The following is a 27,996-nucleotide window of genomic DNA, read 5'->3' as shown; positions in this document are numbered from 1 at the left end:
CCTAGTGGGCTTATTCACAACATGATCTGGTAATGAAATAACATGACAAATCCATGTCACGTATACTCCCTCTCTGGCACTCGAGGTCAACAGGCTGCTCATTATTACGCACACCGGTCACTATCGTTACGTGCACCAGCGCCTCACCAGACTCCATCACCTGCTTGATTACCTTTCATATATATATATATATATATATATATATATATATACATACATATACAACTCCCTTTGGTTCTTTCTCTAGGTGTTATTGTTTCTGTTCCAGTGTTCATGTCTGTAAGCTACCCGTGTTTCTTGTTTTGTTCTATGTTAATTTATTTATTAACTACGCTCCCTGAACTTGCTTCCCGACTCCCAGCGTACACGTTACAGAATAACTCCTGACCAAAGGGAAGCATCGGGAAGTGTTTTTTTTGTTGTTTTGTTAGTGTAGGTGATGTCGGGTCCGGGTGTCGCAACTGGTGTTCCTGCGACCGGCCTGGCCCCCAGGACCGTCCCTCTGGTCAGAATCCTGCGCCTGGAGCCCCACGTCAGGGAGAGGTTACTGTCAGGTATACTCCCTCTCCGGCGCTCGAGGTCACCAGGCTGCTCATTATTACGCACACCTGTCACCATCCTTACTCACACCATCGCCTCATCAGACTCACCTGGAAGGGGAGTGGGAGTAGACTTGACAGTCCTAAAAGTGCATGGAAATTACTTAGGAACTGTGCACACTTTGAAGACAACAGTTAGACCGTCAAGAATTTGTGAAATAATAGAAAAGTAATAACATGAGTAATAAATACACAATAAGTAACAATAACTCGGCGAAATACACTGGCTACTAGTATTGCATCGATGTGCAGGGGTACGAGTTAATTGAGGTAGATACAGTATGTGCATACTAACTAGGGATAAAGTGACTAGGCAACAGGATAGCTAAAACAGTAGCAGCCACATGAGATGAGTCAAAAAGTTAGTTAAAAAAAGGTCTATCTGGTTAACTATTTAAATAACTATTCATCAGCAGTCTCATTGCTTGGGGGTAGAAGGTCTTTTTGGGAGCAGCCCGACAGGAAGTCCAAGATCCAGTTGCAGTGGAAGGTGTTCAGTCCCAGGGTCCTGAACTTAGTAATGATGTTGGAGGGCACTATGGTATTGAATACTGAGCTGTAGTCAATGAAAAGCATTCTCACATAGATGTTCCTGTTGTCCAGAAGGGAAAGGGCGGTGTGGAGTGCAATAGAGATCGCGTCATCTGTGGATCTGTTGTGGCGGTATGTGAATGGGTGAGTCCAGTGTGTCTAGGCTGATGTGAGCCATGACCAGCCTATCAAAGCATTTCATGGCTACAAATGTGAGTGCTATGGGCGATAGTCATTTAGATGGGTTACCTTCACGTTCTTGGGCACAGGGACTATGGTGGTCTGCTTGAAACACGTAGGTATTACAGACTGGGCCAGGGAGTGGTTTTCAAGATGCATTAATTTTAGTCATTTAACAGATGCACTTATCCAGCTTGACCAAGCAGGCTCCTGAGTGGCGCAGCAGTCTAAGGCACTCTATTTCAGTGTTAGAGGTGTCACTACAGAACCTGGTTCAATTCCAGGCTTTAATTGGGAGTCCAATAGGGCGGTGCACAATTGTCCCAGCGTTGTCTGGGGTAGGCCGTCATTGGAAAATACTAATTTGTTCGTAACTGGCTTGCCTAGTTAAATAAAGTACAATTGACTTACAATAGTGAGTAAAACATTTTCATATTTGTTCGTACTGGTCCCCCATGAGAATCAAACCCACAACCCTGGAGTTGAAAGTGCCATACTCTACTAACTGAGTCACACAGGACTTGCCAGCTGCTCAGCGCATTGTAACAGTTTTGACTTGAGGTTATAGTTCGTAGGGGTGCCAGGTAGGTTGTGCCTACCAGAGAAAATATTGATTTCTCCTTTTTGTTTGAGGGAATGAGTCCTGTCTGGTCCATCAAGTCTACACCAATACAAAGGACTAATTTAAAAGTCAGTATGGAAATACACTTTTCATAAACCTTTCAAACATTGGCAATAACTTCAAAAACACACTTCTTTTGTGTGGGTTGTATTACCAACATAAATAAACATAAGCATTGGTTCCTCAAGAAAACTTCTGTACCTCGGGCCTAAATGAGTCCAGCCCGGTAAAGGAGTGTAGCTTAAACCCTACCACACAACCATAAAGAGTATCAAATCTCAGTAGTCTTTAACTACAACTGACCACAAATCAGCACGGTATAAATCACATTCAAACAAATGAAATACCGTATGCCAAAAAGTTGTGGTCTGTCAGGCAATCCAATCCGCCAACAGATCTCCTGCTGAGGAAGACCACAACGAAACAGCTGAGACCAACTGAGATGTGTTAGTCCAAAGGAAGAAATGAGTGGATCCGGTCCTGGTTAAACTTGAGACAAGGCTACAAAGCTGACTTTTAAATACAACAAAAGAGTTGAACACTCCTCACCACCATCACAACCCTCTTTTGCGCAGCTGATGCTGGCTATTTAATTGGGAATTAAAGGGGAAGCGCACTATTGGAAGGAGAAGCACAGACGGTTCAGACAAATTCAGGGCCGTCACAGTATGTCACAGTATGCTCTGAGTACATGTCCTGGTAATCTGTCAGGCCCCGCGGCCTCCTAAATGTCTGGCCCAGCTGCAGTCTTACTCACATCAGCCACGGAGAGCGAGATAACACAGTCGTCCATAACGCAACATTTGTTGTGACAAAACCATCAGTAGAGTTTAAAATGCAATGGAAACCCATTTTATTTTTTATATGGTACATGGGGAATTTATCCACAAAAGTTATTTTTACTTTGCACAATCATCATGCACAGTCTTTTATCCACAACAAGTCACTATGATGGAAATACATCTCTGGTGGGAAAATGCGCATATTGTCTTGATACAGATTTGAGAACTTTCACATGAAAATCTGTCGCCAATTGGATATCAAGGCAAACAAACAAGCTAAGCGTCAGTACAGAGACAAAGTGGAGTCGCAATTCAACGGCTCAGACACGAGAGGTATGTGGTAGGGTCTACAGTCAATTACGGACTACAAAAGAAATACCAGCCCCGCCGCCGATCACGACGCCTTGCTCCCAGACAGACTAAACTACTTTTTTGCGGGCTCACCTTCACTGTAGCCAATGTGAGTAAAACATTTAAACGTGTTAACCCTCGCAGGACTGCAGGCCCAGACGGCATCCCCAGCCGCGTCCTCAGGGCATGCGCAGACCAGCTGGCTGGTGTGTTTACAGACATATTCAATCAATCCTTATCCCAGTCTGCTGTTACCACATGCTTCAAGAGGGCCAACATTGTTCCCGTTCCCAAGAAAGCTAAGGTAACTGAGCTAAATGACTACCGCCCTGTAGCACTCACTTCCGTCATCATGAAGTGCTTTCACTCCAATTTGCTTACCGCCCCAATAGGTCCACAGACAAAACACAGTCGCCATCACACTGCACACTGCCCTAACCCATCTGGACAAGAGGAATACCTATGTAAGAATGCTGTTCATCGATTACAGCTCAGCATCTAACACCATAGTACCCTCCAAACTCGTCATTAAGCTTGAGACCCTGGGTCTCGACCCCGCCCTGTGCAACTGGGTCCTGGACTTCCTGACGGGCAGCCCCCAGGTGGTGAGGGTAGGTAACAACATCTCCACCCCGCTGATCCTCAACACTGGGTCCCCACAAGGGGGCCTTCTCAGCCCTCTCCTGTACTCCCTGTTCACCCACGACTGCGTGGCCATGCACGCTTCCAACTCAATCATCAAGTTTGCAGACGACACTACAGTGGTAGGCTTGATTATCAACAACGACAAGACGGCCTACAGGGAGGAGGTGAGGGCCCTCAGAGTGTGGTGTCAGGAAAATAACCTCACACTCAATGTCAACAAACCAAAGGAAATGATCGTGGACTTCAGGAAACAGCAGAGGGAGCAGCCCCCTATCTACATTGACGGGACAGTAGTGGAGAGAGTGGAGAGTTTTAAGTTCCTCTGCGTACACATCACGGACAAACTGAAATGGTCCACCCACACAGACAGCGTGGTGAAGAAGGCGCAGCAGCGCCTCTTCAAACTCAGGAGGCTGAAGAAATTTGGCTTGTCACCAAAAACACTCAAACTTTTACAGATGCAGAATCGAGAGCATCCTGTCGGGCTGTAGCACCGCCTGGTACGGCAGCTGCTCCGCCTATAACCGGAAGGCTTTCCAGAGGAAAGTGAGGTCTGCACAACACATCACCGGGTGCAAACTACCTGCCCTCCAGGACACCTACACCACCCGATGTCACAGGAAGGCCAAAAAGATCATGAAGGACAACAACCACCCGAGCCACTGCCTGTTCACCCCGCTATCATCCAGAAGGCGAGGTCAGTACAGGTGCATCAAAGCTGGGACCGAGAGACTGAAAAACAGCTTCTATCTCAAGGCCATCAGACTGTTAAACAGCCATCGCTAACATTGAGTGGCTGCTGCCAACATACTGACTCAACTCCAGCGACTTTAATAATGGAAAAATTGATGTAATCAATTTATCACTAACCACTTTATATAATGTTCTCATACCCTACATTACTCACCTCATATGTATATTCTGTATGCTATACCTTCTACTGCATCTTGCCATCTTGATGTAATGTAACACTAGCCACTTTAAACAATGCCGCTTCATATAATGTTTTCATACCCTACATTACTCATCTCATATGTATATACTGTACCATCTACTGCATCTTGCCTATGCCGTTCTGTACCATCACTCATTTATATATTTGTATGTACATATTTGTATTCATTCCTTTACACTTTGTGTATAACGTAGTTGTTGTGAAATTGTTAGGTTATATTACTTGCTAGATATTACTGCATGGTCAGAATTAGAAGCACAAGCATTTCGCTACACTTGCATTAACACCTGCTAACCATGTGTATGTGACAAATACATTTGATTTATTTTGAGAAACCTAGCTACTAAGGGGCTTTTTTGAGCTCTCCTAGTTGTGCCATTGAGGCACTAGAACAAGCACACAAAGTTTGTCGTTATTTTGTTTGGAACACAGCCCTGAATCCCCGCCATCACACAATTACTGTTGTGGTTTACGGAATCCAAAAACAGTCCATTATAAATCGCAATCTGGGTCAGGTGGGCATCATTTGAAAAGGCTACAGTGAGACCTGCATTCTCCATTCTTAATGTGTTGTGATTTTTACACTGCTGCCTTAATGAAGTAAGCACTTTTCTCTCATTCTACTCACTCTACCTACTCACTCACTATTGTTTTGACAATATCGCAATATTATTTTTGCACTAGTTTGATATGCCTGCACTGAAATTCCAGTATTTTTCCTTCATAGTTTGTACTCCATCTCCTCCTTAAATGGGGAGGCAATTTTTTTTGTTGCACTTTTATTTCCATGACTGATCAAAACAAATTTTCTTAGGGCTCTCTCTTGTCCCTCTGCAGCAGTAATATATATCGATTTGCAATAAAATCACAGTATGGAATCCCAATACATATAGAATCATGAGAATCCCAATACATATACATATCGAATTGGCACATAAGTATTGTGATAATATCGTTTCATGAGGCCCTCGGCAATTGCCAGCCCTACCCTACTAGTAGGGTAGGGCTGGCAATAGCATGTCTCCCAGCTTATTTTTTCTTGATTTCTTTCTCTCCAACCTCTCTCTCTCCCTCTCTCTATCTCCCCCCTTTCCCCTCTCTCGCTCTCTCTCTCTCTTTGCGTCACAGTCCAAAAGAACAATACAGCATGCTTGTTTACATAATTGTGTGAAAATTTCACAGACAAATATGCACAGGGTTAGAATGTGGTTTTAGCTGTGGGCCTCGAGCCCAGTTGGATGACTTTAGGTCCCTGGGCGTCTTAACATTTCACCACCAGCTGGGTAAATAAGATCTCATTACTGGTTATTGACATAGCTGTTTTCCCAGCAAGGCAACAGACTCTCTCTATTTTTGGGCTTTAAAGCCATGAGGAGAGAGACACAATGTCTTCTATTGGTCTAGTACTAATCGCAATCAGCTAAAGAATCCGTCTCTCTGTGGCAGGCTCTTCACTTTAGCAGGTTCTCCTGCCTTCTCCTGCCTCCTGCCACAACCTCCGTCATCCTGCTAATACTGGTCCTAAGCGTTCCTCACTTTTGGATAGATGTCATGCCAAGTTTTACATGTTTATAAAATGGCTGTTCCCACTGTATTGTGAGTTGCCTATTTATTTTCTGTTGCCTTTTTGTTCAGTCAGAAGAGAATAAGAAATGTAAGGCATATCAAACATCATATGCACAGAAGTTGAATAGCCTTAAAATAAAGCCATAGAAGACACTTTTATCTATTGCAACTTTCAGTCATGCACGCATGCAATTTTCATATTGGTGGTCCCAGGAAACGAACCCAGTACCCTGGCGTTGCATGTGCCATGCTCTACCAACTGAGCTACAAACTATCTTGCAGTTGGTGTGTATTTTTCTCCCCATATTTTCTTCTTGGTTCATAGTCAACTCTGTTGTATCAGCTTCACAGTATTTTTCCAGCGGGCCATACTTAGCTTTTCTGGGCCTGATGTTGTGGATGAGAGTCTCTGACGTCTCTCTGACAATAGTTTGGAGAGTTGAGAGTGAGGTCAGCGCCGCCTTTAACCCTTTACCCGCTGCCAGGGATTAGAGCACTTCAAAAGGGGGATCCGTGGAGCAGAGCAAGGGCAGTGCCCTTCTGCATTCTGGGTAAGCGTTATGTGATTCAAAGGGTGTAATCTCCCAGGTTAGTCATAAAAGACCTACCCCAGGGCAGCTTAGAGATACACAGAGAAGACAAAAACATCTTCCAGATTACGCAACCGTTTCCACATAGGCCATTTCATTCTGTCTTCTTCCCACGATACATATTAGGAGTTGATTACAGATAGAAATGATATGTTTTCTATAAATTATCTTAGGAATTAGATAATGGTAAACTCAAAACTTAAAGTTGACTTTGACTTTAAGTCACATTTTCAGTGCCCTTTCAGTGCCTGTTTGTCTGCCCTAAATAAATAGAGGTGTTGGAAGGTTCAGTTATACCTGAGGTTCTTTGTGACCTGTGCAGTCATCATTAAAGAGCGACTGAACATACCAATCCTGCGTGTTTTTCTGTTGCTCATTAAGATTTTTTATTTATTTCAATCTTGGGGGTGTGGTTTAATGTGACAGTTACTGACGTTTGTCCCCCAGGAGACACCAATAACCCCATTCCAGTACATGAAACACTGACGTCATGCACAGATGCGAGCGACTCCTGACTGCAGGAAGAAAGCCATCGCCATCTGCACCCTTCAACATAACCTAGATTGACGTTTTGGGGGTTTTCATATGCTTACTAGGATGTTTGGATTCTTGATTGAACGGTTGCTAAGATTATGTTTGATTGTGATCGTAGGCAAAATAATTATTTTGAATGCAGCTGTTAGCTAGAATGCTAAAGCTCATATAGGCTGTAGCAAAAGCTAGCCAAAGAGACATTTTACTGGTTGAAATGTAAGTGTTTTTTTAAAGTATAATGCAGTTGATTTGCAATGACGATACAAACATTATATTAAGCATGAAATTCATGCGAGCGTTACAATCCAATTATAATCCAAAAGTAGTGTGAAATGCACTCATATGCAACATGTAAATAGAGGCTTTTTTCTATAAGAACTCCCCCGTGTTCTGGCACCAACTTGCGGTCTTTGCCCTCGTGCAGCAATGTTTGCAAACAGAGAAAGGGGTTTATAGGAACGAAGCCAGTATCACTTCCTCAAAATAGTCTGAATTAATCTAAGATAATTTAAGAAGGTTTTAGTCACACAATCTTACATCTAACAAAGGTGTTTGGTGCAGTATTTCTCAAGTAATAAAATGTGCGATGTGTTGTCTTAAGTAAACAAAGTCCGATCTGCTGTGCTGCTGGGCAGATCTGTCTCACTGTCTGTGTGTTCTGCAGTATGATTGGATAGAGTGCAGCTGTTTATCCCGTATTAGTAGGCAAGTGAGTATTGTCAAAATCAAAGCCCAAACCTCAAGTAGGCCTTGTACTCAAATCTCACAGAATTCTGACTTTATGACCAAAATTAACCTACTTGCTAATATCGGTCACATATGCCGTTTTCAATGAGAAGAGTTGGTTTTCGACTTCAGTTCTGCTTTAAGGAGATAATTAAATGCACTGCTTCATCCTGTCTTTGAGTCCTGTCTCCACCTCTCATCCCACCTGACAGGTAACCCTGTGCCCTTTGACAGAGGATATATCTGAATTTAAAAAAAGATGTGGCTGCCTTAAAAAGCAAAGCACAACTTTAGAAACTGTTCATATTATTATTATTATTATTATTATTATGGAACCTCTACTGCCAAAACTGTAAAAGCTACCAACACCAAAACATCTTTCAATCCTCCAGACTACCACTGATCAGTTTGCCTGGCTACCTGAACTCCTTGCTCCAGTCAAACGTCACGCCCACAGATGTTAGTTTCTTCGTTAGTTTCTTCAATGAGTCTGGACATGAGTACCTCCACAACAATCTCTAGAATGGAAAAACATTCTAAACGTTCTGATTGGTCCCAGAAACCAATGCGTTGGGCCAGAGCCAGTCTAATAAAAAGCATGAGCTGACGCACACCCCAAAAAGTTGGTAGAGGTAATGACTAATGGTGTGTAAACTGTAGGCTATAAAATAAATAAAGAGAGTCACACACTCTAGATACAAGCTCCCAGTAATTTATTGGGTAAACCACCAATGTTTCGACATCACTGCATTCTTCAGGGTCAGAGCCTGAATACACGTGGGTAAAGCAAAGGTTTGAAAATGCATCATTGGCTTTGCTACTCTGATTGGTTAGAGATGATCCAATCGCTGATTATTTTGCTTTGTACAACACCCCTCATTTTGATGTTATCACAATCGATAGCAATGACGGCAGTCTTCGACTGAAGTACAGTGCATTCGGAAAGTATTCAGACCATTTGACTTTTTCCACATTTTATGACATTACAGCCTTTTTCTGAAATGTATTTAAAAAAAAAATCCTCATCAACCTACACACAATACTCCAACATGACATGTGAAAACAGATTTTTGAAATTGATTACAAATAAAAATGAAATACCTTGTTTACATAAGTAGTTCAGACCCTTTGCTATGAGACTCGAAATTGAGCTCAGGTGCATCCTGTTTCCATTAATCATCCTTGATGTTTCTACAACTTGATTGGAGTCCACTAGTGGTAAATTCAATTGATTGGAAATTATTTGGAAAGGCACACACCTGTCTATATAAGGTCCCACAGTTGACAGTGGATGTCAGAGCAAAAACTAAGCCATGAGGTGGAAGGAATTGTCCGTAGAGCTCTGAGACAGGATTGTGTCGAGGCACAGATCTGGGGAAGGGTAGAAAAAAATGTCTGCAGCATTGAAGGTCCCCAAGAACACAATGGCCTCCATCATTCCTAAATGGAAGAAGTTTGGAAAGAATTAGGAAGCTGAGGGTGGGTATGTGGAATTGGAGACAAGTGGGAGTGGAGTTGCTGTGGAGAGAGAGAATGATGGTTGAGGGACAGCTATTGGGGAACAGTGGGGGGGGATCTTGGAGGGTTCGGGTTTCACAAGATTCTGATCATGAAAAAGGGAAAAAAAAGGGAAAAAAGGGGGAAAAAAAGGAAACTATGACATATATTTTATATCACTATCATGCACACGCACCCTCACACATGAGGATGGCTCTGTTGCGGAAAGACAGATACATGTTTGATAGTGTCTTGATGCTGTATTGTTTGTCCTTCATGTTCCAATACTTTAATGCTACGCATTCCTTGTGTTTTTTTGTAATAAATAATAAAAAGTAATAATAATAATAACAATAAAATACTCATCCTAAAGCTGGCTGCCCGGCCAAACTGAGCAATAGGGGGAGAAGGGCCTTGGTCAGGGAGGTGACCAAGAACTCGATGGTCACTCTGACAGAGCTCTAGAGTTCCTCTGTGGAGTTGGGAGAACCTTCCAGAACGACAACCATCTCTGCAGCAATCCACCAATCAGGCCTTTATGGTAGAGTGGCCACACGGAAGCCACTCTTCAGTAAAAGGTAAATGACAGCCCGCTTGGAGATTGCCAAAACGCACCTAAAAACTCCCAGACCATGAGAAACAAGTTCTCTGATCTGATGAAACCAAGATGGAACTCTTTGGCCTGAATGCCAAGCATCACGTCTGGAGGAAACTTGGCACCATCCCTACGGTGAAGCATGGTGGTGGCATGTTTTCAGCGGTAGGGACTGGGAAACTTGTCAGAATTGATGCAAAGATAAGCAAAGCAAAGTACAGAGAGATACTTGATGAAAACCTTCCAGAGCGCTCAGGACCTCAGACTGGGGCGAAGGTTTACCTTCCAACAGGACAACGAGCCTAAGCACACAGCCAAGACAACGCAGGAGTGGCTTCGGGACAAATCTCTGAATGTCTTAGAGTGGCCCAGCCAGAGCCCGAACTTGAACCTGATCGAACATCTGTGGAGAGACCTGAAAATAGCTGTGCAGCATTGCTCCCTATCCAATCTGACGGACCTTGAGAGGATCTGCATAGAAGAATGGAAGAATCTCCCCAAATACAAGTGTGCCAAGCTTGTAGCGTTATACCCAAGAAGACTTGATGCTGTATTTGCTGCTAAAGGTGCTTCAACAAAGTACTGAGTCAAGGGTCTGAAGACTTAAGTAAATGTGATATTTACGTTTTTTTGTTTTAATAAATTACCAAAAATGTCTAAAAACCTGTTTTTGCTTTGTTATTATGGGATATTGTGTGTAGATTGATGAGGGGGGAAAACTATTAAATTAATTTTAGAATAAGACGGTAACGTAACAAAATGTGAAAATTCAAGGGGTCTGAATACTTTCCGCAGACACCGTAGATATTCCTCTTGTCCAGATGGAATAGGGCAGTGTGCAGTGTGATGGTGATTGCATCGTCTGTGGATCTATTGGGAGCTGTATGCAAATTGAAGGGGGTCTAGGGTGTCATGTAAGGTGGAGGTGATATGATCCTTAACTAGCCCCTCAAAGAACTTCATGACAACAGAAGTGAATGCTTCAGGGCGATAGTTATTTAGTTCAGTTACCTTTGCTTTCTTGGTTACAGGAACAATGGTGGACATCTTGAGGAAAGTGGGAATAGCAGACTGGTAGAGGGAGAGATTGAATATGCCCGTAAACGCTCCAGCCAGCTGGTCTGTGCATGCTCTGAGGACGCGGCTAGTGATGCTTTCTGGGTCGGCAGCCTTGCGACTGTTAACGCGCTTAAGTGTCTCTCTCACGTCGGCCACGGAGAACGAGAGCCCACAGTCCTTAGGAGAAGGCCGCTTTGGTAACACTGTGTTATCTTCAAAGTGGGTGAAGAAGGTGTTTAGCTTGTCCGGGACCAAGATGTCGGTGTCGGCAACGTGGCTGTTTTTCTCTTTGTAATCCATGATTGTCCGGAGTCCCTGCCACAAACGTCTCGTGTTTGAGCCGTTGAATTGCGACTCCACTTTGTTTCTGCAGCAAATCAACTTTTATTGCCTTACAACTGCACTGTTTGTATTAAACCTTATTCCCAGTCACCTTGCCGTGGTTAAATACGATGGTTCGCACTTTCAGTTTTGCGCTAATACTGAAATCTGTCCACGGTTTTGGTTAGGGTAGGTTTTATTAATAGCCACAGTGGGAACAACATCCCCTATACAATTCCTGATGAACTCAGTCACCTTGTCCATGTACAGTCGTGGCCAAAAGTTTTGAGAATGACACAAATATGAATTTTCACATAGTCTGCTGCCTCAGTTTGTATGATGGCAATTTGCATATACACTAGAATGTTATAAAGAGTGATCAGATGAATTGCAATTAATTGCAAAGTCCCTCTTTGCCATGCAAATGAACTGAATCCAAAAAAAACATTTCCACTGCATTTCAGCCCTGTCACAAAAGGACCAGCTGACATCATGTCAGTGATTCTCTCATTAACACAGGTGTGAGTGTTGACGAGGACCAGGCTGGAGATCCCTCTGTCATGCTGATTGAGTTCGAATAACAGACTGGAAGCTTCAAAAGGAGGGTAGTGCTTGGAATCATTTGTCTTCCTCTGTCAACCACGGTTACCTGCAAGGAAACACGTGCCGCCATCATTGCTTTGCACATAAAAGGGCTTCACAGGCAAGGATATTGCTGCCAGTAAGTTTGCACCTAAATCAACCATTTATCAGATCACCAAGAACTTCAAGGAGAGTGGTTCAATTGTTGTGAAGAAGGCTTAATTAAGGGCGCCCAAGAAAGTCCAGCAAGCACCAGGACCGTCTCCTAAAGTTGATTCAGCTGCGGGATCGGGGCACCACAAGTACAGAGCTTGCTCAGGAATGGCAGCAGGCAGGTGTGAGTGAATCTGCACGCACAGTGAGGCAAAGACTTTTGGAGGATGGCCTGGTGTCAAGAAGGGCAACAAAGAAGCCACTTCACAGGAAAAACATCAGGGACAGACTGATATTCTGCAAAAGGACTGAGGACTGGGGTTAAGTCATTTTCTTTGATGAATCCCCTTTCCGATTGTTTGTGGCATCCGGAGAAGACAAGGTGAGCGCTACCATCAGTCCTGTGTCATGCCAACAGTAAAGCATCCTGAGACCATTCATGTGTGGGGTTGCTTCTCAGCCAAGGGAGTGGGCTCACTCACAATTCTGCCTAAGAACACAGCCATGAATAAAGAACGGTACCAACACATCCTCCGAGAGCAACTTCTCCCAACCATCCATGAACAGTTTGGTGACGCACAATGCACCTTGCCATAAAGCAAAAGTGATAAATAAGTTGCTCGGGGAACAAAACATTGATATTTTGTGTCCATGGCCAGGAAACTCCCCAGACCTTAATCCCATTGAGAACTTGTGGTCAATCCTCAAGAGGCGGGTGGACAAACAAAAACCCACAAATTCTGACAAACTCCAAGCATTGATTATGCAATAATGGGCTGCCATCAATCAGGATGTGGCCCAGAAGTTAATTGACAGCATGCCAGGGCGGATTGCAGAGGTCTTGAAAAAGAAGGGTCAACACTGCAAATATTGACTCTTTGCATCAACTTCATGTAATTGTCAATAAAAGCCCTTGACACTTATGAAATACTTGTAATTATACTTCAGTATTCCATAACATCTGACAAAAATATCTAAAGACACTGAAGCAGCAAACTTTGTGAAAATGTATATTTGTGTCATTCTCAAAACATTTGGCCATGACTGTATACGTCAATGTTATTCTCAAAGGCAACCTGGAACATTTCCCAGTCAGCGTGATCAAAACAATCTTGAAGCATGGATTCTGATAGATCAGACCAGCGTTGAATAGATTTTAGCACGGATACTTCATGTTTGAGTTCCTGTCTATAGGAAGGGAGGAGCAGAATGGAGTCATGATCTGTTTTGCCGAATGGAGGGTGGGGGAGGACCTTATAGGCATCCCAGAAGTTGGAGTAGCAGTGGTCGAATGTTTTAGCAGTGCGAGTACTGTATGTGCTGATAGAACTTCAGTTGAATTTTCCTCAAATTTGCAATGTTAAAATCCCCAGCTGCAATAAATGTGGTCTCAGGATATGTGGTTTCGAGTTTGCATAAAGTCTAGTGAAGTTCTTTGAGGGCCGTCTTGGTATCAGCTTGAGGGGGAATATACACGGCTGTGACTATAACCGAAGAGAATTATCTTGTGAGGTAATACGGTCGGCATTTGATTGTGAGGTACTCTAGGGCAGGTGAACAAAAGGACTTTATCACAATCATACCATGAGTAGTTAATCATGAAACATAAACCTCTGCCTTTCTTCTGCCCGTGGAGAGTTCTTTATTTCTGTCGATGTACTGGGATGCTGGCTGTATGGAAGGGGACTGTATATCCGGAGAGATATACAGTGGGGCAAAAAAGTATTTAGTCAGCCACCAATTGTGCAAGTTCTCCCACTTAAAAAGATGAGAGAGGCCTATAATTTTCATCATAGGTACACTTCAACTATGACAGACAAAATGAGGGAAAAAAATCCAGAAAATCACATTGTAGGATTTTAATGAATTTATTTGCAAATTATGGTGGAAAATGAGTATTTGGTCAATAACAAAATAACACTTACCTTTGATGATCTTCATCAGAATGCACTCACAGGAATCCCAGTTCCACAATAAATGTTTGTTTTGTTCGATAAAGTCCATAATATATGTCCAAATACCTCCTTTTGTTTGTGCGTTTAGTTCACAAATCATGAGGTGCGGGCAAGTCCAGGCGAAAGTTCAGACGACAAGTCCAAAAAGTTATATTACAGTTCGTAGAAACATGTCAAACGATGTATAGAATCAATCTTTAGGATGTTTTTATCATAAATCTTCAATAATGTTTCAACCGGACAATTGCTTTGTCTTTAGAAATGCAATGGAACGCAGGTCGCTCTCACAGCCACGCGCGTGACCAGCTCATGGCCTTCTGCCAGACACCTGATTGAAACAGCTCTTATTTGCTCCCCCTTCACAGTAGAAGCCTGAAACAACGTTCTAAAGACTGTTGACATCTAGTGGAAGCCTTAGGAAGTGCAATAGACACTGTATATTGGATAGGCAATGAGTTGAAAAACTACAAACCTCAGATTTCCCACGTCCTGGTTGGATTTTTCCTCAGGTTTTGCCTGCCATATGAGTTCTGTTATACTCACAGACATCATTCAAACAGCTTTAGAAACTAAAGAGTGTTTCCTATCCACATATACTAATACTATGCATATCTTAGCTTCTGGGCCTGAGTAGCAGGCAATTTACTCTGGGCACGCTTTTCATCCGAATGTGAAAATTCTGCCCTTAACCTTTATTTAACTGGGCAAGTCAGTTATGAACAAATTCTTATTTACAATGACGGCTTACCCCGGCCAAAAACTGCTAGTGCAGACCAGAGCTAGACCAGAGCTAGTCAGACTTCTACTAGCTAGCTACTAGTTATGTCCTGGACCAGAGATGAGAGCTAGACCAGAGCTAGTGCAGACCAGAGCTAGCTACTAGCTTCGCCCTGGACTTTAGCACTGGTCTTGCTCTTGTCCAGGGCGTAGCTATTAGCTAGCTCACTCTGGCCTAGCTGTGATCTAGCTCTGGTCCAACTCTGGTCCAGGGCATAGCTAGTAAACTCTTGTCTTGCTCTTGTCCAGGGCGTAGCTAGTAGCTTGCTAGCTCTGATCTGCACAAGCTCTGGTTCAGCTCTGGTCCAGGGCATAGCTCGTAGCGAGCTAGTTCTGGTCTGCACTAGCTCTGGTCTAGCTCTGGTCCGCACTTACTAGCTCTGATCAAGGGTGTAGCTACCTCATCCCTGTCCTATGGTTCCTGTGCAGGATTGTTTAATGATTACGGTAGACCTGCCAGTGCCAGAGTGGAAAAGGTGAAGATGACACAGTGTGTGTTTACAGTTCGTCTCGTCATTGACAGAAATAAGTAGCTCAGTTTGGCCTGTCATCAAACAGGCTCACCCAAATATAAGGTCTACCAAAAAAAAAGTATCCCTGGAATCAGGAGGGAATTATCTATCTGTGTTATGTGTTTATTGATGTTTAGCAATGGATCTTATGCTACGTGTAACAGTTTTTCTTATTTTCCTCTCCTTGCCCCAACCTGGGCTTGAACCAGGGACCCTCTGAACACATTGTCAACTGTCACCCACACATTTTGTAAACTGTTGCTCCACAAAATCCACGGCCCTTGCAGGAGCACTACTTCAAGTTCTCAGAGCGGGTGACGTCCCCAATTGAACACTGCTAGCACACACCCCTGCTACATATGCATCTGTAGGCCTTACAAATATTACGCATTCACTTGAATGTGCACATTATGGAGTATAAATGGAAGTCAGTAAGATAATATCAGACAGCTGGTGTTCAGTAGATATGTACAATGGTTTGGCTGGTTTTCAGCTAATGTTAGTTGATTGCAAACACTGCTTGCACACTTTCATGGCAAAACCATGGTAACACGATTATTTGAGAAATAAATCCATATACTTCTGACTGTGTGTGTAAGAGTGTGATGCACTGACTAGTGTGGTGTGACATCATGCAGAAAGGACCTGCCATGGTGATGCTGTCTGACACTTGACTAACCCTTACCCCTGTCCCGTACTGACCTCCCTACCTGAGAGGTCATCTGCTGGCATTATGAATGCCAATAGTTTGTTTTCACAATCTGCAGGAACTCAGCTGTGTGGAAACTTGCGAAGGAACAGAGAATAGTGGCAACGTCAGCTATCTTAATCTGCACAGACAAGCTAATCACCTTTTACACACTATGTTCCCCACCCGTTTCCACAGATCTGCTAACTGCCACGTAAACAAAGAGGTTGTACTTTCCTTTAAAAGCTGAGACCAACTCTGTTCGTTGGGCTCTTAACTCTAGACCATTGAGTGATTGTCAACCGCTCCATTTTTGCAAATCTTATAATAAAGTTGTCATTTGAAGAATCTACAGAATCTCTCTTCCTATTGGTTAGAATTTCCACGACACTCCCATTGTATGTGTCAGCTTATTAGTCATAAAGTGAGATACAATGAGTTCTTTATTCTAATGATGTGTTGATGTTGTGTTGACACACATGGACTCAAATCAAATCCAATTTATTTGTCACATACACATGGTTAGCAGATGTTAATGTGAGAGTAGCGAAATGCTTGTGCTTCTAGTTCCGACAATGCAGTAATAACCAACGTGTAATCTAACCTAACAATTCCAAAACTACTACCAAGTGTAAAGGGATAAAGAATATGTACATAAAGATATATGAATGAGTGATGGTACAGAACGGCATAGGCAAGATGCAGTAGATGGTATCGAGTACAGTATATACATACGAGATGTGTAATGTAGGGTATGTAAACAAAGTGGCATAGTTTAAAGTGGCTAGTGATGCATGTATTACATAAAGATGCAGTAGATGATATAGAGTACAGTATATACATATACATATGAGATGAGTAATGTAGGGTATGTAAACATTATATTAAGTAGCATTGTTTAAAGTGGCTAGTGATATATTTTACATCCATTTCCATCAATTGTGAGACTCATTGTGAGATACAGTACACAGAGTTCTCCATGGCGTTTAGGGTTTAGCTGTTGTTTTGACAGTGACTATATCATGAGCTGCTGACCTGTCTTGAAACCAACTGTGTACAGTCGGAAGTTTACATACACCTTATCCAAATTACATTTAAACTCCGTTTTTCAAAATTAGGGTTAGGGTTAGGGTTATTTAATCCTCGTAAGAATTCCCTGTTTTTGGTCAATTAGGATCAACACTTTATTTTGAGAATGTGAAATGTCCGTATAATAGTAGAGGGAATCAATTATTTCAGCTTTTATTTCTTTCATCACATTCCCAGTGGGTCAGACGTTTACATGCACTCAATTAGTATTTAGTAGCATTGCCTTTAAATAGTTTAACTTGGGTCAAACGTCTCAGGTAGCCTTCCACAAGCTTCCCACAATAAGTTGGGTGAATTTTGGCACATTCCTCCGGACAGAGCTGGTGTAACTGAGTCAGGTTTGTAGGCCTCAGTGCTCGCACACGCTTTTTCAGTTCTGCCCGAAAATTCTCTATAGGATTGAAGTAGGGCTTTGTGATGGCCACTCCAATACCTTGACTTTGCTGTCCTTAAGCCATTTTGCCACAACTTTGGAAGTATGCTTGGGGTCATTGTCCATTTGGAAGACCCATTTGCGAGCAAGCTTTAACTTCCTGACTGATGTCTTAAGATGTTGCTTCAATATATCCACCTAATTGTCCTACCTCATGATGCCATCTATTTTGTGAAGTGCACCAGTCCCTCCTGCAGCAAAGCACCCCCACAACATGATCCTGCAACCCCCGTGCTTCATGGTTTGGATGGTGTTCTCTGGCTTGCAAGCCTCCCCCTTTTTCCTCCAAACATAACGATGGTTATTTTGGCCAAACAGTTCTATTTTTGTTTCATCAGACCAGAGGACATTTCTCCAAAAAGTACAATCTCTGTCCCCATGTGCAGTTGTAAACCGTAGTCTGGCTTTTTTAATGGCAGTTTTAGAGCAGTGGCTTCTTCCTTGCTGAGCTGCCTTTCCGGTTATTGCGATATAGGACTCATTTTACTGTGAATGTAGATACTTTTGTACCCGCATCTTCACAAGGTTTTTTGCGTTGTTCTGGGATTGATTTTCAATTTTCGCACCAAAGTACGTTCATCTCTAGGAGACAGAAGGCGTCCCCTTCCTGAGCTGTATGACAGCTGCGTGGTCCCATGGTGTTTATACTTGCGTACTATTGTTTGTACAGATGGACGTGGTACCTTCAGGCATTTGAAAATTGCTCTCAAGGATGAACCAGACTTGTGAAGGCCTACCATTTTTTTTCTGAGGTCTTGGCTGATTTCTTTTCATTTTCCCATGATGTCAAGCAAAGAAGCATTGAGTTTGAAGTGAGGCCTTGAAATACATCCACAGGTACACCTCTAATTGACTCAAATGATGTCAATTAGCCTAACAGAAGCATCATTTTCTGGAATTTTCAAAGCTGTTTAAAGGCACAGTCAACTTAGTGTATGTAAACTTCTGACCCACTGGAATTGTGATACAGTAAGTTTTAAGTGAGATAATCTGTCTGTAAACAATTGTTGGAAAAATGACTTGTGTCATGCACAAAGTAGATGTCCTAACCAACTTGCCAAAACTATAGTTTGTTTACAAGAAATTTGTAGAGTGGTTGAAAAATGAGTTTTAATGACTCCAACCTAAGTGTATGTAAACTTCCGACTTCAGCTGAAACTGAAGGCATTAGTTAGCTTAGGCTTTAATAGTACATCAAAGTCCATTACCTAATTAATAATTTACTGTCCATTTGATTCATTTAAACACCCAGTGCTGTCAAAAACTATGTTTTTCTGTGTTCTGTGTTCTGTGTTCTGTGTTTGAATACATCACACAGACTTTCATAGACATCCATCAACTGGTCAGTCAGCCCACTACGTGTCAGTCAGTGTGTTAACAGAGAGAGGGGGTGAGATGGTGGAGGCAGAGAAGAGAGGTATCCCGATCGTCTCTTCGCCACACACCATCCTCTTCAAGAGAACAACCGGATACTTCAAACCTGGCATGCCCTTTGACTTGGTTGACATTACAAATCCTGAAACTCTACAGCCAATGGAGTGGAGATCTTTGTGAAGACCAAGGACCCAGCTATCCTCCCCACCAGACAGGCTGAGGCCAGCATGAAGGCTCTCCCCTACAGGACTTCCACCAAGAATTTCTTCCATGTCGGGGTTGACTCAAATGATCCGAAGATAAGAGACACCATTAAGATCAACCTGAACCTTGGATGCCTCCCCATACAGAGCCATGACCTTACATACATGTTCCTGAGCAGAGGTCAGCTGGTGAACGCGGGAAGATTCAAGAGACAGAGCAGCGCACCGGTGACACTGTCGGTTCCCATTTCCAAGGAGATGCTTCCGTCGTTACGTATTGTAGCATACAACCATGTCGGAACAGCTGACCTGGTGGCAGATTCTGTCTGGGTTGACATAAAGGTCTCATGCATGGACTCACTGAAAGTGACGTCGACCAGGCCCAATGCATCCTGTATGCCCTGTAGGGCTTTCAGTCTGACCATCACTGGAGACCCGGGATCTAGAGTGCAACTGGTGGCTGTAGACAAGGGAGTCTGCATACTCAACAACAAACACTGTATTACCCAGACCAAGAGCTGGAACGCAATAGAAAAGCATGATACAGGCTGTACAGCTGGAGAAGGAGCAGACAGTATGGGGCTGTTCTGGGATGCTGGTCTGGTATTTGAGACGGATACTCCTAAAGGGACTAGGATCAGAACAGACCCCAGCTGTACTGATAGTGACAGGCAGAGATGAGCAGTGACCATCAGTGACGTCATCACTACTATGGCCAGTAACTAGATGGCCTCCAAGAAGGACAACTTCAAACACAACGCACCACTGCTCCCACGCAGTGTGTGTTCTGAAGACTTTTGGTCTAGAAGTGTGTTCCCTGAGAGCTTTATGTGGAAGGATACAGTCAGGGAAGTGAACATGTACAGCCGGGTCGTCCCGTGCCATTATCCCTGTTAAGCTAGGCCTACACTCCATCGAGGTCAAGGCTTCTGTGAAACACTCCTACAACAATGACAATGGGGTTAAGAGGGACCTGCACATTGTGGCTGAGGGGGTGCTAGTCAAGAAGGAAACCATCATACTCCTGAACCCTGCTAAACATGGTGGGGAGCAGACGGCACACATACCCAGTGGAGTGCCTAGGAACCAGGTGCTGGTGGAGCAGGCCATCAGTGGAGACTAACTGGGCAATCTGATAGTTCAGCCAGTCGGGAGTGGGGAAGAGATCATGATATACATGACCCTGCCTGTCATTGCTACACACTACCTGTACAACACCAAAAAGTGGGAGGAAATTTGCTTGGACAAACTAAGCACAACCATCAAGTACATCAACATAGAGCTGCCATACCGTAAATATAATGGCCCCTACACTGCCTGGGTCAGCATAAAGAGCAGCACCTGGCTGACAGTGTATGTAGCGAAGGTGTTTACCATGTCCAGTACTCTGATCAGTGTTCTGGAGAAAGTGCTCTGTAGTACAGTCAAGTGGCTGATCCTGCACACACAACAGCCTGATGGCATCTTCAGTGAGTTTGCTCCCGTCATTCATGCAGAGATAACAGGTAACATGAGGGGGTCGGACATTGACACCTCAATGACAGCCTTCGTTCTCATCGCCATGCAAGAGGCAAGCTCACTGTGTGAGCAGTCTGTCAACAGCCTTCCAGTCAGTATGATTAAGGCAGTAACCTGGAGAGGCATCTGGCCACCCTAAATAACCCCTATGCTGTAGCTATGACCTCCTATGCTCTGGCCAATGCAGGAAAACTCAACAAGGAGACCCTACTGAAGTTTGCATCTCCACAGCTGGACCACTGGCCAGTACCTGATGGTAATCAGTACACGCTGGAGGCCACATTGTACACCCTGCTGGCCTTGGTCAAGGTGAAGGCTATCGAAGAGGCCGGCCACATTGTCAAGTGGCTCAACACGCAGAACAAGGTGGGAGGGGGATACGGATCCACACAGTCCACCATCATGGTGTTCCAGGCTGTGGCTGAGTATTGGAGCAACGTGAAGGAACGAAAGGACATTGACCTGAACATCCACATAGAAGTGGCCGACAGAGCATCAGTTGCCAAGTGGGCCATTAACAACAAGAACCAGATCCTCAGTCATAATGACAAGGTCAACGCCATAGACAAGAACCTGACAGTAAAAGCCTCAGGAAATATTGAGGCGACTGTGTCGGTGGTGAAGCTGTACAATGCCCAGCCAGAGGAAAAGTGCAGTGTCCTCTCTCTCACCCTCACTAAGATGGACAAAACAAGCCAACGAGGATGCCAATGAGTTGTTCATGCTCACTATTCAGATGGTTCATCATAACTTGGAGAGAGACGCAACATTTTCTGTCCTGGACATCGGCTTGCTGACAGGCTTCATCGTAGATGCAGACTATCTGAAAAAGTTTCCAGAGGGGAGGATGCACTACGTAGATACATTTGAGAGGGATAAAGTTCTGTCTGAAAGAGGCTCTCTCTATAAGGGCACAGGGCGAGACCTACAGGCAGACACAGGAGGCAGATGGACCTACAGGCAGACACAGGAGGCAGAGTCTCTGATATTTATTAGCATCCAAGGGGCAGGCAAGAGAATGGTCATGGACAGGCAAAAAGATCATAACAAGGTCAGAGTCCAGTAGGTACAGAGTGGCAGGCAGGCTGGTGGTTAGGCAGGCAGTATGGTCAGGCAGGCGGGTTCAGAGTCAGGGCAGGCAGTATGGTCAGGCAGGCGGGTTCAGAGTCAGGGTAGGCAGTATGGTCAGGCAGGCGGGTTCAGAGTCAGGGCAGGCAGTATGGTCAGGCAGGCGGGTTCAGAGTCAGGGCAGGCAGTATGGTCAGGCAGGCGGGTTCAGAGTCAGGGCAGGCAAGGGTCAAAACCGGGAGGACTAGCAAAAGAGATAAGAAAAAGCAGGAGCACGGGAAAAACACACTGGTTGACTTGACAAACGAACTGGCACAGAGAGACAGGAAACACAGGGATAAATACACCAGGGGAAATAAGCGACACCTGTTGGGGGTGTAAAGGGATAAAGAATATGTACATAAAGATATATGAATGAGTGATGGTACAGAACGGCATAGGCAAGATGCAGTAGATGGTATCGAGTACAGTATATACATACGAGATGTGTAATGTAGGGTATGTAAACAAAGTGGCATAGTTTAAAGTGGCTAGTGATGCATGTATTACATAAAGATGCAGTAGATGATATAGAGTACAGTATATACATATACATATGAGATGAGTAATGTAGGGTATGTAAACATTATATTAAGTAGCATTGTTTAAAGTGGCTAGTGATATATTTTACATCCATTTCCATCAATTGTGAGACTCATTGTGAGATACAGTACACAGAGTTCTCCATGGCGTTTAGGGTTTAGCTGTTGTTTTGACAGTGACTATATCATGAGCTGCTGACCTGTCTTGAAACCAACTGTGTACAGTCGGAAGTTTACATACACCTTATCCAAATTACATTTAAACTCCGTTTTTCAAAATTAGGGTTAGGGTTAGGGTTATTTAATCCTCGTAAGAATTCCCTGTTTTTGGTCAATTAGGATCAACACTTTATTTTGAGAATGTGAAATGTCCGTATAATAGTAGAGGGAATCAATTATTTCAGCTTTTATTTCTTTCATCACATTCCCAGTGGGTCAGACGTTTACATGCACTCAATTAGTATTTAGTAGCATTGCCTTTAAATAGTTTAACTTGGGTCAAACGTCTCAGGTAGCCTTCCACAAGCTTCCCACAATAAGTTGGGTGAATTTTGGCACATTCCTCCGGACAGAGCTGGTGTAACTGAGTCAGGTTTGTAGGCCTCAGTGCTCGCACACGCTTTTTCAGTTCTGCCCGAAAATTCTCTATAGGATTGAAGTAGGGCTTTGTGATGGCCACTCCAATACCTTGACTTTGCTGTCCTTAAGCCATTTTGCCACAACTTTGGAAGTATGCTTGGGGTCATTGTCCATTTGGAAGACCCATTTGCGAGCAAGCTTTAACTTCCTGACTGATGTCTTAAGATGTTGCTTCAATATATCCACCTAATTGTCCTACCTCATGATGCCATCTATTTTGTGAAGTGCACCAGTCCCTCCTGCAGCAAAGCACCCCCACAACATGATCCTGCAACCCCCGTGCTTCATGGTTTGGATGGTGTTCTCTGGCTTGCAAGCCTCCCCCTTTTTCCTCCAAACATAACGATGGTTATTTTGGCCAAACAGTTCTATTTTTGTTTCATCAGACCAGAGGACATTTCTCCAAAAAGTACAATCTCTGTCCCCATGTGCAGTTGTAAACCGTAGTCTGGCTTTTTTAATGGCAGTTTTAGAGCAGTGGCTTCTTCCTTGCTGAGCTGCCTTTCCGGTTATTGCGATATAGGACTCATTTTACTGTGAATGTAGATACTTTTGTACCCGCATCTTCACAAGGTTTTTTGCGTTGTTCTGGGATTGATTTTCAATTTTCGCACCAAAGTACGTTCATCTCTAGGAGACAGAAGGCGTCCCCTTCCTGAGCTGTATGACAGCTGCGTGGTCCCATGGTGTTTATACTTGCGTACTATTGTTTGTACAGATGGACGTGGTACCTTCAGGCATTTGAAAATTGCTCTCAAGGATGAACCAGACTTGTGAAGGCCTACCATTTTTTTTCTGAGGTCTTGGCTGATTTCTTTTCATTTTCCCATGATGTCAAGCAAAGAAGCATTGAGTTTGAAGTGAGGCCTTGAAATACATCCACAGGTACACCTCTAATTGACTCAAATGATGTCAATTAGCCTAACAGAAGCATCATTTTCTGGAATTTTCAAAGCTGTTTAAAGGCACAGTCAACTTAGTGTATGTAAACTTCTGACCCACTGGAATTGTGATACAGTAAGTTTTAAGTGAGATAATCTGTCTGTAAACAATTGTTGGAAAAATGACTTGTGTCATGCACAAAGTAGATGTCCTAACCAACTTGCCAAAACTATAGTTTGTTTACAAGAAATTTGTAGAGTGGTTGAAAAATGAGTTTTAATGACTCCAACCTAAGTGTATGTAAACTTCCGACTTCAGCTGAAACTGAAGGCATTAGTTAGCTTAGGCTTTAATAGTACATCAAAGTCCATTACCTAATTAATAATTTACTGTCCATTTGATTCATTTAAACACCCAGTGCTGTCAAAAACTATGTTTTTCTGTGTTCTGTGTTCTGTGTTCTGTGTTTGAATACATCACACAGACTTTCATAGACATCCATCAACTGGTCAGTCAGCCCACTACGTGTCAGTCAGTGTGTTAACAGAGAGAGGGGGTGAGATGGTGGAGGCAGAGAAGAGAGGTATCCCGATCGTCTCTTCGCCACACACCATCCTCTTCAAGAGAACAACCGGATACTTCAAACCTGGCATGCCCTTTGACTTGGTTGACATTACAAATCCTGAAACTCTACAGCCAATGGAGTGGAGATCTTTGTGAAGACCAAGGACCCAGCTATCCTCCCCACCAGACAGGCTGAGGCCAGCATGAAGGCTCTCCCCTACAGGACTTCCACCAAGAATTTCTTCCATGTCGGGGTTGACTCAAATGATCCGAAGATAAGAGACACCATTAAGATCAACCTGAACCTTGGATGCCTCCCCATACAGAGCCATGACCTTACATACATGTTCCTGAGCAGAGGTCAGCTGGTGAACGCGGGAAGATTCAAGAGACAGAGCAGCGCACCGGTGACACTGTCGGTTCCCATTTCCAAGGAGATGCTTCCGTCGTTACGTATTGTAGCATACAACCATGTCGGAACAGCTGACCTGGTGGCAGATTCTGTCTGGGTTGACATAAAGGTCTCATGCATGGACTCACTGAAAGTGACGTCGACCAGGCCCAATGCATCCTGTATGCCCTGTAGGGCTTTCAGTCTGACCATCACTGGAGACCCGGGATCTAGAGTGCAACTGGTGGCTGTAGACAAGGGAGTCTGCATACTCAACAACAAACACTGTATTACCCAGACCAAGAGCTGGAACGCAATAGAAAAGCATGATACAGGCTGTACAGCTGGAGAAGGAGCAGACAGTATGGGGCTGTTCTGGGATGCTGGTCTGGTATTTGAGACGGATACTCCTAAAGGGACTAGGATCAGAACAGACCCCAGCTGTACTGATAGTGACAGGCAGAGATGAGCAGTGACCATCAGTGACGTCATCACTACTATGGCCAGTAACTAGATGGCCTCCAAGAAGGACAACTTCAAACACAACGCACCACTGCTCCCACGCAGTGTGTGTTCTGAAGACTTTTGGTCTAGAAGTGTGTTCCCTGAGAGCTTTATGTGGAAGGATACAGTCAGGGAAGTGAACATGTACAGCCGGGTCGTCCCGTGCCATTATCCCTGTTAAGCTAGGCCTACACTCCATCGAGGTCAAGGCTTCTGTGAAACACTCCTACAACAATGACAATGGGGTTAAGAGGGACCTGCACATTGTGGCTGAGGGGGTGCTAGTCAAGAAGGAAACCATCATACTCCTGAACCCTGCTAAACATGGTGGGGAGCAGACGGCACACATACCCAGTGGAGTGCCTAGGAACCAGGTGCTGGTGGAGCAGGCCATCAGTGGAGACTAACTGGGCAATCTGATAGTTCAGCCAGTCGGGAGTGGGGAAGAGATCATGATATACATGACCCTGCCTGTCATTGCTACACACTACCTGTACAACACCAAAAAGTGGGAGGAAATTTGCTTGGACAAACTAAGCACAACCATCAAGTACATCAACATAGAGCTGCCATACCGTAAATATAATGGCCCCTACACTGCCTGGGTCAGCATAAAGAGCAGCACCTGGCTGACAGTGTATGTAGCGAAGGTGTTTACCATGTCCAGTACTCTGATCAGTGTTCTGGAGAAAGTGCTCTGTAGTACAGTCAAGTGGCTGATCCTGCACACACAACAGCCTGATGGCATCTTCAGTGAGTTTGCTCCCGTCATTCATGCAGAGATAACAGGTAACATGAGGGGGTCGGACATTGACACCTCAATGACAGCCTTCGTTCTCATCGCCATGCAAGAGGCAAGCTCACTGTGTGAGCAGTCTGTCAACAGCCTTCCAGTCAGTATGATTAAGGCAGTAACCTGGAGAGGCATCTGGCCACCCTAAATAACCCCTATGCTGTAGCTATGACCTCCTATGCTCTGGCCAATGCAGGAAAACTCAACAAGGAGACCCTACTGAAGTTTGCATCTCCACAGCTGGACCACTGGCCAGTACCTGATGGTAATCAGTACACGCTGGAGGCCACATTGTACACCCTGCTGGCCTTGGTCAAGGTGAAGGCTATCGAAGAGGCCGGCCACATTGTCAAGTGGCTCAACACGCAGAACAAGGTGGGAGGGGGATACGGATCCACACAGTCCACCATCATGGTGTTCCAGGCTGTGGCTGAGTATTGGAGCAACGTGAAGGAACGAAAGGACATTGACCTGAACATCCACATAGAAGTGGCCGACAGAGCATCAGTTGCCAAGTGGGCCATTAACAACAAGAACCAGATCCTCAGTCATAATGACAAGGTCAACGCCATAGACAAGAACCTGACAGTAAAAGCCTCAGGAAATATTGAGGCGACTGTGTCGGTGGTGAAGCTGTACAATGCCCAGCCAGAGGAAAAGTGCAGTGTCCTCTCTCTCACCCTCACTAAGATGGACAAAACAAGCCAACGAGGATGCCAATGAGTTGTTCATGCTCACTATTCAGATGGTTCATCATAACTTGGAGAGAGACGCAACATTTTCTGTCCTGGACATCGGCTTGCTGACAGGCTTCATCGTAGATGCAGACTATCTGAAAAAGTTTCCAGAGGGGAGGATGCACTACGTAGATACATTTGAGAGGGATAAAGTTCTGTCTGAAAGAGGCTCTCTCTATAAGGGCACAGGGCGAGACCTACAGGCAGACACAGGAGGCAGATGGACCTACAGGCAGACACAGGAGGCAGAGTCTCTGATATTTATTAGCATCCAAGGGGCAGGCAAGAGAATGGTCATGGACAGGCAAAAAGATCATAACAAGGTCAGAGTCCAGTAGGTACAGAGTGGCAGGCAGGCTGGTGGTTAGGCAGGCAGTATGGTCAGGCAGGCGGGTTCAGAGTCAGGGCAGGCAGTATGGTCAGGCAGGCGGGTTCAGAGTCAGGGTAGGCAGTATGGTCAGGCAGGCGGGTTCAGAGTCAGGGCAGGCAGTATGGTCAGGCAGGCGGGTTCAGAGTCAGGGCAGGCAGTATGGTCAGGCAGGCGGGTTCAGAGTCAGGGCAGGCAAGGGTCAAAACCGGGAGGACTAGCAAAAGAGATAAGAAAAAGCAGGAGCACGGGAAAAACACACTGGTTGACTTGACAAACGAACTGGCACAGAGAGACAGGAAACACAGGGATAAATACACCAGGGGAAATAAGCGACACCTGTTGGGGGTGAAGACAATGACAAGGACAGGTGAAACAGATCAGGGTGTGCCACTTTCATCCTATATCTGGATTAAGGTATCCCATAAGCTAGCAGACAAAATATATTTTGAGATCCACAGTTCTAAAGCCAGCTGCCGTCTCTGTATATGAGTACTACAATCAGAAGGACTGTGTGAAGTTATACCACCTACAGAGGGAGGATGGTACCCCGAGCAGACTGTCTCGGAGACGTGTATGTGTGCTGAAGAGCGCTGCAGTATGCAGAAGAAAGTTGAGTCACAGAGTGGGTGA

General features: G+C 44.3%; 1 pseudogene; it reads left to right on the top strand.

Moving 5' to 3' along the window:
* Positions 1–439: 439 nt before the first annotated feature.
* LOC109887669 (uncharacterized) lies at positions 440–27,996 on the top strand (annotated as a pseudogene).

The sequence above is a fragment of the Oncorhynchus kisutch genome, linkage group LG5 (genome assembly GCF_002021735.2).
Source record: "Oncorhynchus kisutch isolate 150728-3 linkage group LG5, Okis_V2, whole genome shotgun sequence".
In the NCBI taxonomy this organism is placed as follows: domain Eukaryota; kingdom Metazoa; phylum Chordata; class Actinopteri; order Salmoniformes; family Salmonidae; genus Oncorhynchus; species Oncorhynchus kisutch.
The sequence above is the reverse complement of the archived record's forward strand: the minus strand, read 5'-3'. Positions and strand labels throughout refer to the sequence as shown.